Below are 13,189 nucleotides of genomic sequence, written 5' to 3' on the forward strand. Positions count from 1 at the left end.
TAGGTTGGGGGAGCAAAGCACTAATAAATAAAGGTTGTGGGTCATCGGCCGTTCCAACGTTAATTTCTTCCAATGGGTCCTTGACTTGGGGCCGAGTGTCTTCAAGCTCGGCCAGGGCAGCTTGAATTTTGTCAAGAGATAAAACAAGATTGTTTTCTCCTTCGGCGAGGAACTCTACGAGGTTAACGCCTGAATTTGGTTGTTTAGAGATGGTATACCAATGGGCCAGCAGTCGTTCCATAGTAGATGAAACCGCGGCCCGATGTTTTTCCCGATCGGTGTCAGACATCGGGATCAGAGATGAAGTCAGCTAACCCAAGTCTCGTCGAATCCTGGTGGACAGTTTCGGCACCAACCTCGATAGCTTTCTGAATAGAAATCTGAGTCGGTCGTCCTTCATCATTGAAACCTTGTAGGGTGATGTAGCCGACGTGGTCATCATAATACCGTGCTTGGATCATGTTAGTTTCGAAAGGCTGAGCATCGGTCGGGTGAACAATGACCGATTTACCATCCCAAAAAATGAGCACTTGATATAATGACGAAGGAATACAGCTGGTTTGATGAATCCAGTCTCGACCGAGCAGTGCATTATACTCGGTTTTACAGTCGACGATGAAAAAGGCGGTCATGTGATTACGGCCGGCGATGTTTATCGCTAAAGGAAGCATTCTTTTGGTCTGAGACTTGTCACCGACAAAACTACTCATGGTTATTCCTGAAGGAATGAGTTCGTCGGTGGATCGTCGTAAGGCCTTCATGATAGATACATGCATGATATTGACTGTTGCTCCGCAATCGACAAAAATCTTGGAGATTGGGTAGCCTTCAATATAGGCCGTGACATACAACGGTTTTAAATGTTGAAGATTAGTCGAGGAGGAACGGGGAAACAAGATGTCCAAGGCTGTTTTAAGTTTATCCTCGCCATTAGTTAGTTCGTCCTCAAGAGTAGTGACAAAATCAACTTGTGATGCCTCCTCGGTGACAACATCGCCGTCTAAGGAACTTGGTTGGTGCGTAGTCAGTTGAAATTCGGCGGGAAGAACATAAACCATGCTGATTTCCATATTTTCAAGGACTGAAGAGCCCATTGGATCCTGGTCGTCATCTTTCGGAGTGGGGAGGACTAAATCATTGTGTGTTGGAGCATTTGCGACCAATTCACTGTGTGTCTCAACACAGTCAGGCGCTTGAGTCACACAAGCCGACACTGTGTCCTGGTGACTGTTGTCTTTGGACTTGCATATGTCTGGCGTCGGATTTTGTTCCTGCCGTATTTGGCGAGCTCGTTCCTCATAGGCGATCCGGGCATTCCTGGTGTCCAGGTAAGCGTCCAGACGTGTCACCCGTTTTATCTCATCGGCTGTTAAACCGAACAAGGAGACAGCCGAAAAGACTTCGAAGTGATATCGAAGGTGTTGAAGGTCTTCGAAAGAAAAAGGAAACTCGGCTATGTCAATGTCCATGTATGGATCGACCTCGAAGCCGAGAACCTTAGCCTCTCGAATGTGCTGGAATCTAGCTTTTATCATCGGATCGGTGGTTTTTTGGATGATCTGCTCAACATCAGGGCAAGTTAATGCCAGGTCAAGAGCTTCTTGGCAGGCCTTGGCAACCCATATAAATCATTGGCGGAATATTTCTTGTGAAATTCTTTCATATATTCTAATGATTCACCGAGGAATGGGGGATGCAAATTCTACCGAACTTTGATTAGAGGTTCTTTTGACGGTAATGGGGGTAGTTGGCTTTCGGCCTCTTTCTTGAATTGCTCGAAACGAGCTTTCATTTCCCCGGGCTGAAGAAGAAGTTTGATATGCATCTCGGCTGCTTCAATGGTAGTTTCGAAGTCTCGATTGGTTTCCTTTTGCCTTTTTAGTTCAGCCATGATTGTTGGGGTTGGACGATCATCTCCACTCCCTGCTGTCCCTTTCGGCTGCCATTTAGTGGCCGAAACAGGCTGGGCTACTTGCCGTCGAGCCAAGCAATCTATTCGCTGACGTCGACGTTTCTGAGACTTGGACAGCAAGGTATACATACCAGTGGGAGAATTATAGCTATACCAACGTTGGTCGCGTGGTTCAGGCGGCTTGAAGCTTTTTTGATTCGCTGATGAACTTAAGCTATTGGAGTTACGTGAATAATACTCCTCGTTATAAAATGGTGCGTCGAAATCAAGGCGCCGTCTGACCGAGGTAGAGCCATCCGTCTGTTGCTTAGGACCGAGCCTTTCGAATACTTTGACGCATTGGCCTTCACTCGGTTTCTTTGAAGGTGCTACCGAGATCGCCGATTGTTGCCAAGGCGTCGACGTCTGAGGCAATTTCTCCTTGGGCTCGATTAAAATAACGCGTGCTTTACAATTACTGCACAAGACTACCGGCCCGCCATTTTCCTCATCGTTGGAGTCTGACATGGATTGAACTATTGCTGGTCCTGAGAATTCGGTAGGCAATGCATTGGAAAATAGATCGATCTTGAGTCGAGGCTGAGAATTTTTCTTGAGGATGTGTTGCACTGGGGCAAGCTCGATCTTCTCTTTCCCTTTGCTTTTGGGCAAACGGGCATCTACCATGCCAACTGTTGCCGAAAGGAATGGGTCCGTATCGACCGTCATGTGTTTTTCAGGAAATTTCAACTTGCCTTTGTCAATCCAGCTCTGGATATCATCACAAAATATGACACAATTGTTTGTGGCATGCTTGGTCGAGTTATGATATTTACAATATGTCTTTTCTTTAAGCTCTTCGGCCGTGGGAATGTTATGCCCTGGCCGAAGTTTGATGATCGTTGTCGATAGCAATTGATCAAAAATTACTTCGGCCTTTGTAATATCAAAGGTGTAAACTTTTGAAGTTTTCGCTGTCCCTTCCGTCGCTGAGCGAATTTTGGCATCCTTGGAATTAATTTGAGTCAACGCCTTACAAATGTATGGTTTATCAATTACTATCTCGGCCGCGTCCACGCTGACGTACTGAGACTCTTCGCCTTCAGTCGAAGCATAACTTACCGTGGGATTTTTGTAAATCATCCATCGAGATAGGAATTTCGAGATCTTCTCCTCTCGGAGCAAATAGTCATATTGCTCGACATGCTGGGCTAATTCATACATTTCTCGAAAGTTTTCCCCCAAGAAATTCTTTTTGTATTCCACATCGACGCCGTTCAGAACAAGTCTGACAAATTCGACTTCGGGTAAAGGCACTCGGCACCAATTCCTGGTTGATTTGAATCTGGTAAGATAATCCATTGGTGACTCATCAGATGCTTGAGCCATCCTCGCTAATGAAGAAACTGACATTTCTATCCCTGGCCGATAAAACTGCTCGTGAAATTTCTCGACCAACTCTTCCCAGCTTTGGACGGAATTAGGAGAGAGGTTGATATACCAGGCAAATCCTGAGCCGGTCAATGAAAAGTTGAACAGCAGTAGCTTATGAAAGTCACTATTGACATCTCCGCATTGCGCGGTGAAACGAGCCACATGTTCCAACGAAGACAGGGACGACTCACCAGCAAAAAGGCTAAAATCTGGGATTTTGAAACCTTTAGGGTATTCGAATGTTTCCACATAAGCTGGATACGGATGGATAAATTTAGGGAACTTCGGCCCTTTTTTCATGGCCGAATCGATCATCCGCTGAACCTCGGTCACATCAACGGGTGTTGCTTCTACTCTCTGGTCGGATCCGTCTGACCTACTATTTGATCCTCCCTTTTTTTCATGTCAATTGCTTTGAGCCGAGAAGGGATTGACTCGACCTGTACAATTGGTAACATATTATTTCTTGGTGGCAAGTGCTGGGAAAGATCGAAAGACATGTCGTCGCTAACCTTACTAACCAGTATTTCGAGCAATCTGGTTTGTGTCTCACTGGTACTGCGTATCACATCATGCAGTTTATCGATTCCTCGACTAAGCGTCTGTTCAACCGTTCGAGACTGCTCGTCAAGTCGTTTTCGAAGAAACGATCTTGTTGGTGGATCAGAACCTTTACCACCATCCTCGTCACATTCCTCCACTATCCCTTCATGGAGAACGCAGGTGTTTGTGTTAGGGATTTCTAGACCGCGAAGTAGACTGCCGAGATTAACTTCCTTTTCTCGGTGAGTCGCGCTTGTGGACTCAGGTGTCACGGCGTTAAGGGGATTATGCGCTTGTGACACATTTTGTCTTATGTTCTGAATTGGCAAATCGGTTGTTGATTTTCCCATAGCTGTTTTCTTTTTTACCGATCGCGTTTCAATTGGCATGAACTTCGTAGTTTAGCACTGGGTCCCACTAGGCGTGCCAAAATGTTGACCCTAAAAACTACCAAGCCTACGTGGCGCGCAGGCCGAGTAATCAATAAGCTAACTACATCCTTCGGTGAATGCGGGGCGTGCCAACTCGTCGGCCTAGCTCGACCGAGGAGTAAATTTGTTGATGTTGCGTTGGGTGCGCGGCTGACTTCTGCGTCTTACGATTGCGACCGAGGAAGGAACATGTCTCGGCCTCTTGGGTTCTCGAACCTGAAGACAAGGTTACTATTCTTACGAAGTTCACGAATCGTCGTCGTCGAATTCGGTCACAGTGATGTTATTCGTCAGAGTAAACTCACGCCGAATTGACACCAAAGTGTAATGGCACGAATACCAAAGCGAATATAAGTCTTAATAGTGAAAGTGGTTCGGCCGTCTGAATGCTGAACTCTAAATCCCACTTGAGAGTATCTAATCATAAAATAACTCGGCGTGCAATGCGCCGACCTCAGTAAACTGCAACACCTTACTTCGCCGAGAAGGCTAATGAGATGACCTCAATCAATAAGGATTCGGAAATCGTTCTCGACCGAGACTTGGATAGGTAACCAACCGTCCTCGCCGCAGTGTTGTTGATGCCAACGGAAGATGTTGCGAGCGCGGCCAATTCTACGGTGACAGAGCTATCTATGCCAACTTAAGATATCACCGGTTGCTTTCATAGTGTTGTTGATGCCAACGGAAGATGTATCCGCGAAAAAAGAAAATAAAAAATCTCAGAGTTGTTGAGAGAGTTTGCGCAGGGCAGTTGTGTGTTGAATTGGAGATGGCTTGAATGATGCACAGCCTCCTCTATTTATAGCACTGTATACCTTTAAAGTCGAGTTAGAACCCTACTCGGATTAGGTCTTCTTCTCCTGATCAAACACCAACTCGACCAGTCCTATTTTCACTATAATTGTGAACCTAGTCCTTTATTGAGACAGATTCACTTCCGGGTTATTAATCTTGCCGAGACTCCTTATTGCGCCAGGACTCGACTCGTCTTGCAGCATGACCTAACCGGGCTAGGTTTGGAAGCCCATGAACTAAACGATCCATGGTACCCTGGTCCCAAGGCCTTCCGGGCTGAGAATGATTCTATACTCTGCCCAAACTAATATTTTGGGCCCAAACAGTAAGATAATTTACTAAATAGAGGAAATTATGTATATGAGTTGAAACTTACTAGGTGTTGACAATTCTTTTGGTGTTTCCTTGAGTTTGATCATCGACTCCAAACATTCTTGACATACCAAAGTCTGATATTTTTTTATTCATATTGTCATCTAACATGATGTTACTCGCTTTTAGATCACGATGTATAACTCTATGCCTTGAATCTTCATAAAATAAAATAAAATGTCGTACCCAGTGCACAAGGCTCCCGCTTTACGCAGGGTCTGGGAGAGGTGAATGTCGGCTAGCCTTACCCCCATTTATGGAGAGGCTGCTCCCAAGTCTCGAACCCGAGACCTACCGCTCATGGGCGAAGGCACTTGCCATCGCACCAAGTGCGACCTCTTATGCCTTGAATCTTCATGAAGATATAAAATTCCTAGAGTGATTCCTCCTATTATCATGCATCGGCTTGACCAATCCAGTTGCTCACGTTTTTTGGATTCTATATACTCACTTCAATTTATTAAATATATACAATAATATCGTATCTATGTTCGAAATTACTAATTTTTTTCAGAATGATGTACTCTTACCAAAAAGAAAATAATCAAGACTTTTGTTTGGCACATATTCATAAACAAGTAGGGTTTCCTCTCCTTCCAAACAAAATCCCAGAAGCCTAACAAGATTTCTATGTTGAAGTTTGGCTACCAATGCAATCTCGTTCTTAAATTCTTGGACGCCATGTCTAGAGCTTTTTGACAACCTCTTCACTACAATTTCTTGTTCATTAGCAAGTGTTCCCTGACATATGAGGCATTTTATCCAATCAATTTCGTTAACATGTATCTTATATATGTTTAGAATAGTACAAGTTGAACCCGAGATTCTAAGAATTGAGCACTGTATATTAAGAATCAATAATTTCAAAGACAAAATAAGGGAAGATATATGTTCGCATTTTCAATTTTCATACCTTGAAAACTACACCAAATCCGCCTTCACCTAGCTTGTTATTATCGGAAAACTTGTTTGTGGCGGTTTCAATAGCTCCCAAGTCGAATTGCAAGGACTCAACAGTCTTTGTATCATCCTTAGCTAAGACGGTCAGTTTCAAAATATTACATGTAATGGACCAGAAAAACATAGTGAGCAAATGATAACCATGCACACTCATCGAATTGAATAAATCAAACGAAAACTATTTCATGATAAACTAATGTTACAGTTTTCAGGAAACTAAATTGGCAAAAGTTCCAACATGAGATGAGATAGTGTGACAATAAGCGTTGCACTTACCTTCAACTTCAAGTTGTACCTCTCGTTTCTTGACTCTCGAGTAAACGCATATGCTGCTGATAATGGTAACAAAAGCAACCAAAACCACGACCACCACGATGATGATAATTACTTTTGTGTTACTCGTCTGTGCTGCTGGAACCGGAGGTGGAATATTTGCTGGCGAGACGAAAAGTTCACGACACCATAAATTGGAATTGTTATTGAATTAAAATTAATATCTTTTTGGGGGCTAGTGTACACCTTTGGGCCCCTCCCTGTTGGAGGCTGGCGGCGGTGGGGCGGGGGAGTATAAGGGGTAAACTTCAAACCTAAGATTGCAACTGGGATATAGAAGTCGTCCCCCAGCGTTTCTTCTACCAATTTGTGTTGCAACTCCCAGAAGACACCAATTGCAATCTCCAGAGGACAGGTCCTGTGTGCACTGCCCAAGTCCGTACAACTTAATGAAAATCCAGAGAGACGAAGCTCTGGGTTTGTTGGGGAGATGATCGAAGCCGATAATTTTGAAAATCCAGAGAGACGAAGTTCCGAGTTACAGAAATGGAGGCCAGGTTTGTATGGTTTTGGTTTTGGTTTTGGGAAGCAGGAGTCGATGCTATTGCAGAGATCGGCTCAGTTTTGGGTTCTGGCTGCTTAAGGTTTGAGAAAGGAGAAATGAAAGCCAAATGGGTCTGTTTCTGTCCTTCTCTCCCATCCCTCTCAATCTCTCAATCACCGACAGCTACCCATTAATTTAGCTTCTAGTGGCAATTTAGACACCTTAATCACGACACCAACCCTTTGATTTGAGGAGAAAAAATGGAATTGGATCCTCTCCAAGGCAAATCCTCGGGATCCTTCTGATCCAACGGTTACAAATAGAAAGCCTCCTTTAAACTTATAATAATTGTAGTCGTTAGATCAAAATTCAACGACTCGTGTTATTGGATCAGGAGGATCCCAAGACTTTGCCTCGGAGAGGATCCAATTCCAGAAAAAATCGACCCTAACCCCCTTTTTGGGCAGCCTAACTCCTCCCTCTCCCTTCCCCTCCCTGCCATCCCACCCCTATCTCCCTCTCCTTGTCTCTGCAGCCCATGTTTTTGGCAATAGCAAAAATGTAAATAATTTAAAATCGAGAGCCCATCTCAGAACAAACATAAATAGACTGGGAAAACCGTAAATATATCGAAGTCTGGTCAGAGACAAAATTACCCTCCTAACTTTTCATAATTACCCTCTAAACCCAAGCACATATCTGGTAGCAGTGGTGTAAATAAAGCAAAATCGAGTGTCAATCATTTGACTAAGCTACAGTCAAATGCCTCTTTAATTTTAGAAAGGAAAACTAATGAAAACACTTGAAAGCTTTGAGTTTTAACGATAAGTACAAAATAAAGGGTAAAGTGAATAGTATCGAGATTGACTTTTTAGTGTAAAAATATGGTTTTTCGTTAAAGTGAACAGTATCGCGGGTTTTTCGTTAAAACTCCCATTTTAGAATAGATAATGCCGTTATCGTTTAATAAGTGCTTGCAACTTGTTCAAAAGGTGCACTATTATGTCCAATGACCAATTATTTAGTGGTGAATTGGTTAAAAAAAAATAAAAAATAAAAAGTGATCTAGAGAGATCAAATTTTTAAACTTTTTTTTTTTTAAATTAAATGATATGGTTGTCAATAATTAAATTACATTAATTAATGTACTTATTTTTTAATTGATAGCACGTCTTTTAATTTAAAATTTTAGTTGTCCTAATATTATCTTTGATTAAAGAGAGTTTTAACGAAACACTTCCGGTATTATTCACTTTTAACGAAAAACCATATTTTTACTTTTCCATGGTACTATTCACTACACCTTTATTTATTATTTTTCGTTAGTTTTCCTTTGATTAAACCCACCCGAATTGCCAACTTTTATTGTTTGCTGTGTCATATTAAATGTGAGTTGGTGTTGAAGCTATCTCAATGGTTCATTGTCTTTATCATCAAATTCATAGTAAAAAAAATACAAGGGGAGAGATAGAAAAATATAAAATAGTAGTAGTTTGAAGCAAAGTAAAATGTAATGGGGACGGGAGTGGTAAGAGTGTGACGCCAAACTCGCCAGTTATGTATGGGGAATTCAGCTTGGTGTGAATTTTTCTGAGGATTATTTAGTTGGCAATGATCCATGTTAGTGGGCCAAGAGAATCCCAAGGCTTCGCCTCGAAGATGATCCAATTCCAGAAAAAAATCGACCCTAACCCCCTTTTTGGGCAAGCCTAACTCCTCCCTCTCCCTTCCCCTCCCTGCCATCTGTAACATCCCACATCGTCCAGGGGAGTGATCCTTAAATGTATATTCTCATCCCTACCTAACACGAGGCCTTTTGGGAGCTCGCTGGCTTCGGGTTCCGTAGGAACTCCAAAGTTAAGCGAGAAGGAGGCCAGAGCACTCCCATGATGGGTGACCCACTGGGAAGTTGCTCGTGAGTTCCCAGAAACAAAATCGTGAGGGAATGGTAAGCCCAAAGCGGACAATATCGTGCTACGGTGGTGGAGCGAGCCCGAGATGTGGTGGACCCGGGCCGGGATATGATAATTTATTGTGGCATCCCACATCGCCCAGGGGAGTGATCCTTAAATGTATATTCTCATCCCTACCTAGCACGAGGCCTTTTGGGAGCTCACTGGCTTCGGGTTCCATAGGAACTCCGAAGTTAAGCGAGAAGGAGGCCAGAGCATTCCCAGGATGGGTGACCCACCGGGAAGTTGCTCGTGAGTTCCCAAAAACAAAACCGTGAGGGAATGGTAAGCCCAAAGCGGACAATATCGTGCTACGGTGGTAAAGCGGGCCCGGGATGTGGTGGACCCAGGCCGGGATGTGAGTGGTAGATTGTAGATTGAAACACCTCAACCCCATTTTTATTTAAAAAAAATTTTAAAGCCTTAATTGGTGAGCCCGTGGGGCCCACCTTGTTTTATTTTTTTTTATGTTTTCCGGTCTCTCTATCTCCTCTCTCAGTTCTTTCTTCTCCCTCACCTCTCCCACAACTCTCTCTCCCTCACTCTCTCTCAGCACTCTCTATCTCAGCCCCTCCGAGGGTTTTTCTTACCAACAAACATCACCATAACAACATCAACATCTCCATTAGCACCCTAGTGAGCTTAGAATCGAAGAAAGAACACCCTAAACCCTTCTCTTCCTTTCGGCCGGTACTGTTCATCATCTTCTCCGTCGAGCTTTGTATCGTTCCGATGTTGGTAAGCTTCTAGAAACCCTTAGGTTGTGCTTTAGGGCTATATCGAAGCTTGTTTTAAGTACGTTTGAATCACAGAAAATAGCTCAGGAAAGCTTTTCCAAATTTTCCGGCCAGCAACGCCACTTTCGAGGAAATTTCCGGCCAAAATACTGCGAGTTGGCCGGCGTGCAAGGTATCAATCTCTTCGTCTCGCTGAGAACTACAACTTTCCTTTTTGTTTCACTCAATTGCGTTGAGTATTGAAGACGTTATACTCATTTGAATCTTACCCAGTTTCCAGGCGACCTCCGAGAATTTCAAGGAATTTTTCGGCCAAACCACGGCGAGTTAGACGTCGTGTGAGGTACCATTCTCTTCGTCTCTTCGAGGGCTACAATTTTCGTTCTTGTTTCACTTGATTTTGTTAAGTTTTGACAAATTTATGACCATTTAAAGGTTGTGCACTTTCTGGCCGAATTTCCGGCCTTCTTCATCCTTGGGTCCGGCCACCCAAAAAATCCCAAGGCCTTTGGGCCTTTCCTGCCGAGCCCAACTCAAACCCATTTCTCTTTTTATTTTGTTTAAGCCTTTGGGCCTAAAACCCTCCAACCTTTTTTATTTTCTGTTTTATTTATTTTTGGTTTAAAAAGTCATTGGGCCTTATTTGTTAAAACCCTAAACCCTTTTAGTTTAAAAACCTAAACCTAAACCCTAATCCGGATTTCAAGCTTAAAACCCGTTAGACCTAATTTGACCGTTGACCCCCAGTCAACGTTGACTTTAGGGTTGACTTTTCGGGTTTTCGTCCGGGACCCCTAGGGTAATTCGACGTTCTGAATCCGTTTCCAATGTCCGTTTTCCCAAATTCAATTGCTATTATATAGTTTCATTTATTGGACTCTTTATGTGCTTAGAGGCAATTATTGTGACGTTTCCGTCTTCACTAGTGGCGCAGCTTTTGGCAACTAAGTACTGTGAGTGGACCCCTTCTAAAATTACATGATTTTATAGTTTAATTGCATAAATGAATAGCATGCCTTACGAGTTTATGATTTGATTTATGTGAAGCCTGTTTATTAAATATATTGATTTTCGTCTCGTGTTTTTTGTGAGGAATCAATTGTTGGCCTATATTGAGCTATATTTTGATATATCGTATTTTTTATAAAAACTATGATCTGGTAGACTATCCGATGGATGACGATAGGATGCTAGAACATGTTTTTGAAACCCCTCTTTATAGTATAGACGATGGATGACTTTATAATATGAAGTGGTTATTTATGAGAGGCGTAACTATTTGTGTGTACCTAGTAGACACTAAGCCACTTGGGGCGAGGATCTGGTGTTAGCATTTAGGCCGGGAGAAATAATCCTAGCTATGGGCTGAGGGACATGGAGCAGGCATTGGGCCGGGAGTTGGTAATCTCTGGCTACGGGCGCAGAGACCACAGAGCAGGCATTGGGCCGAGAGTTATATTTATTCAGTGATCTTTCTAGCAGCACACCGCGCTTACAAGACGATCTATGAGACGTTTACTGTTTTGATTTCTGCGATGATATTCCGCGATATGACTTTTGAGATATTTTTGGCATGCTAGAATTTTTATTAAATCCATCACTTATTATGCTAGTAGTTTTCATTATATATAAATTGTGGGGGTTAGTACCTTGATAATTGTTTTATTATTATTTTATATATGAACTTGGTCTACTCACCTTTGTTTTGCGCCCCCATTCAGGACTTAGGATCAAGGCACCTAATCCCGACGTCAAGACACTTCCGCAGCAGCATCTTTGAATCCTCTCGATGTAGGACCCACTTCCTTATTCATTCAATTTTATCTTAATTCTTTTTAGTGATTAGGTTTAGTTGTATGCTCTGAATACGTTCCTAAATTATTAATTCATTGTATTTTAAATTTCTAACTCTTATTTATTTCTTATTCTTAGCTTTTGTATCAATTAATGGCTTTCGTCACCCTCGGGTGTCGGCCAGCATGTGTTTATCCTTGTATTCGAGGAATATCAGGGTCGGGGCGTGTCACCATCCCATGCCTATCTCCCCCTCTCTGTCTCTGCAACCCATGCTCTTGGCAATAGCAAAAATGTAAATAATTTAAAATCGAGAGCCCATCTCATAACAAACATAAATAGACTAGCAAAACCATAAATATATCAAAGTCTGGTCAGAGACAAAATTACCCTCCTAACTTTTCATAGTTACCCTCTAAACCCAAGCACATATCTGGTGGCAGTGGTGTAAATACAGCAAAATCAAGTGTCAATCATTTGACTAAGCTACACTCAAATGCCTCCATAATTTTAGAATAGATAATGCCGTTATCGTTTAATAAGTGCTTGCAACTTGTTCAAAAAGTGCACTATTATGTCCAATGACCAATTATTTAGTGGTGAATTGTAAAAAAAAAAAAAAAAAAAAAAAAAAAAAAGATCAAGAAAGATGAAAATTTTAAACTATTTTTTTAAAAAAAAATTAAATGATATAGTTGTCAATAATTAAATTATATTAATTAATGTACTTATTTTTTAATTGATAGCATGTCTTTTAATTTAAAATTTTAGTTGTCCTAATATTATCTTTGATTAAAGAGAGTTTTAACGAAACACTCCCGGTATTGTTCATTTTTAATGAAAAACCACTTTTTTACTTTTTCCTGGTACTATTCACTACACCTTTATTTGTTATTTTTCATTAAACTAAAGATGTTTTTAGACTTTTCGTTAGTTTTCATTTGATTAAACCCACCCGAATCGCCAACTTTTATTGTCTTCTGTGTCAAATTAAATGTGAGTTGGTGTTGAAGCTGTCTCAATAGTTCATTGTCTTTATCATCAAATGCATAGTAAAAAAATACAAAGGGAGAGATAGACAAATATAAAATAGTAGTAGTTTGAAGCAAAGTAAAATGCAATGGGGACGGGAGTGGTAGAGTGTGACGCCAGACTCGCCAGTTATGTATGGGGAATTCAGCTTGGTGTGAATTTTTCTGAGGATTATTTAGTTGGCATCAACGAACAAAAAAGTCCTGAAAAAAAATTATTGATTATTACCCACAAGGTTAGAAGTTCCTTAAACTTCAAGAGTACGACATATTGGGATTTACTAGAGTAATATCTCATTCACCACAATGTGAAAAAGTTAAAAACTTAAAATACAGAACAATGTATTATTGATTTGAAAAATCACTACAATGACATTCTTCGTAGTAATTTTATCTTGTCATATGGCCCATTAAGTGTTACGTTTGACC

The 13,189-nt window shown here is 41.7% G+C and overlaps 1 protein-coding gene and 1 long non-coding RNA gene across 2 annotated transcripts in view; both read right to left on the minus strand.

The window, feature by feature from the left end:
• LOC103420493 (cysteine-rich receptor-like protein kinase 10) overlaps positions 1 to 13,189 on the minus strand; it is a 50,189-nt gene that overhangs the window by 24,326 nt on the left and 12,674 nt on the right. The gene's annotated exons all lie outside the window — the stretch shown is intronic.
• Positions 6,011 to 7,354, minus strand: LOC108170462 (uncharacterized). The gene is made up of 3 exons (XR_011582534.1): positions 6,706 to 7,354; positions 6,383 to 6,504; positions 6,011 to 6,210 (listed from the first exon to the last, which is right to left on the minus strand). It is a non-coding gene; the product is annotated as an uncharacterized lncRNA (long non-coding RNA).

The sequence above is a fragment of the Malus domestica genome, chromosome 07 (genome assembly GCF_042453785.1).
Source record: "Malus domestica chromosome 07, GDT2T_hap1".
Lineage (NCBI taxonomy): Eukaryota > Viridiplantae > Streptophyta > Magnoliopsida > Rosales > Rosaceae > Malus > Malus domestica.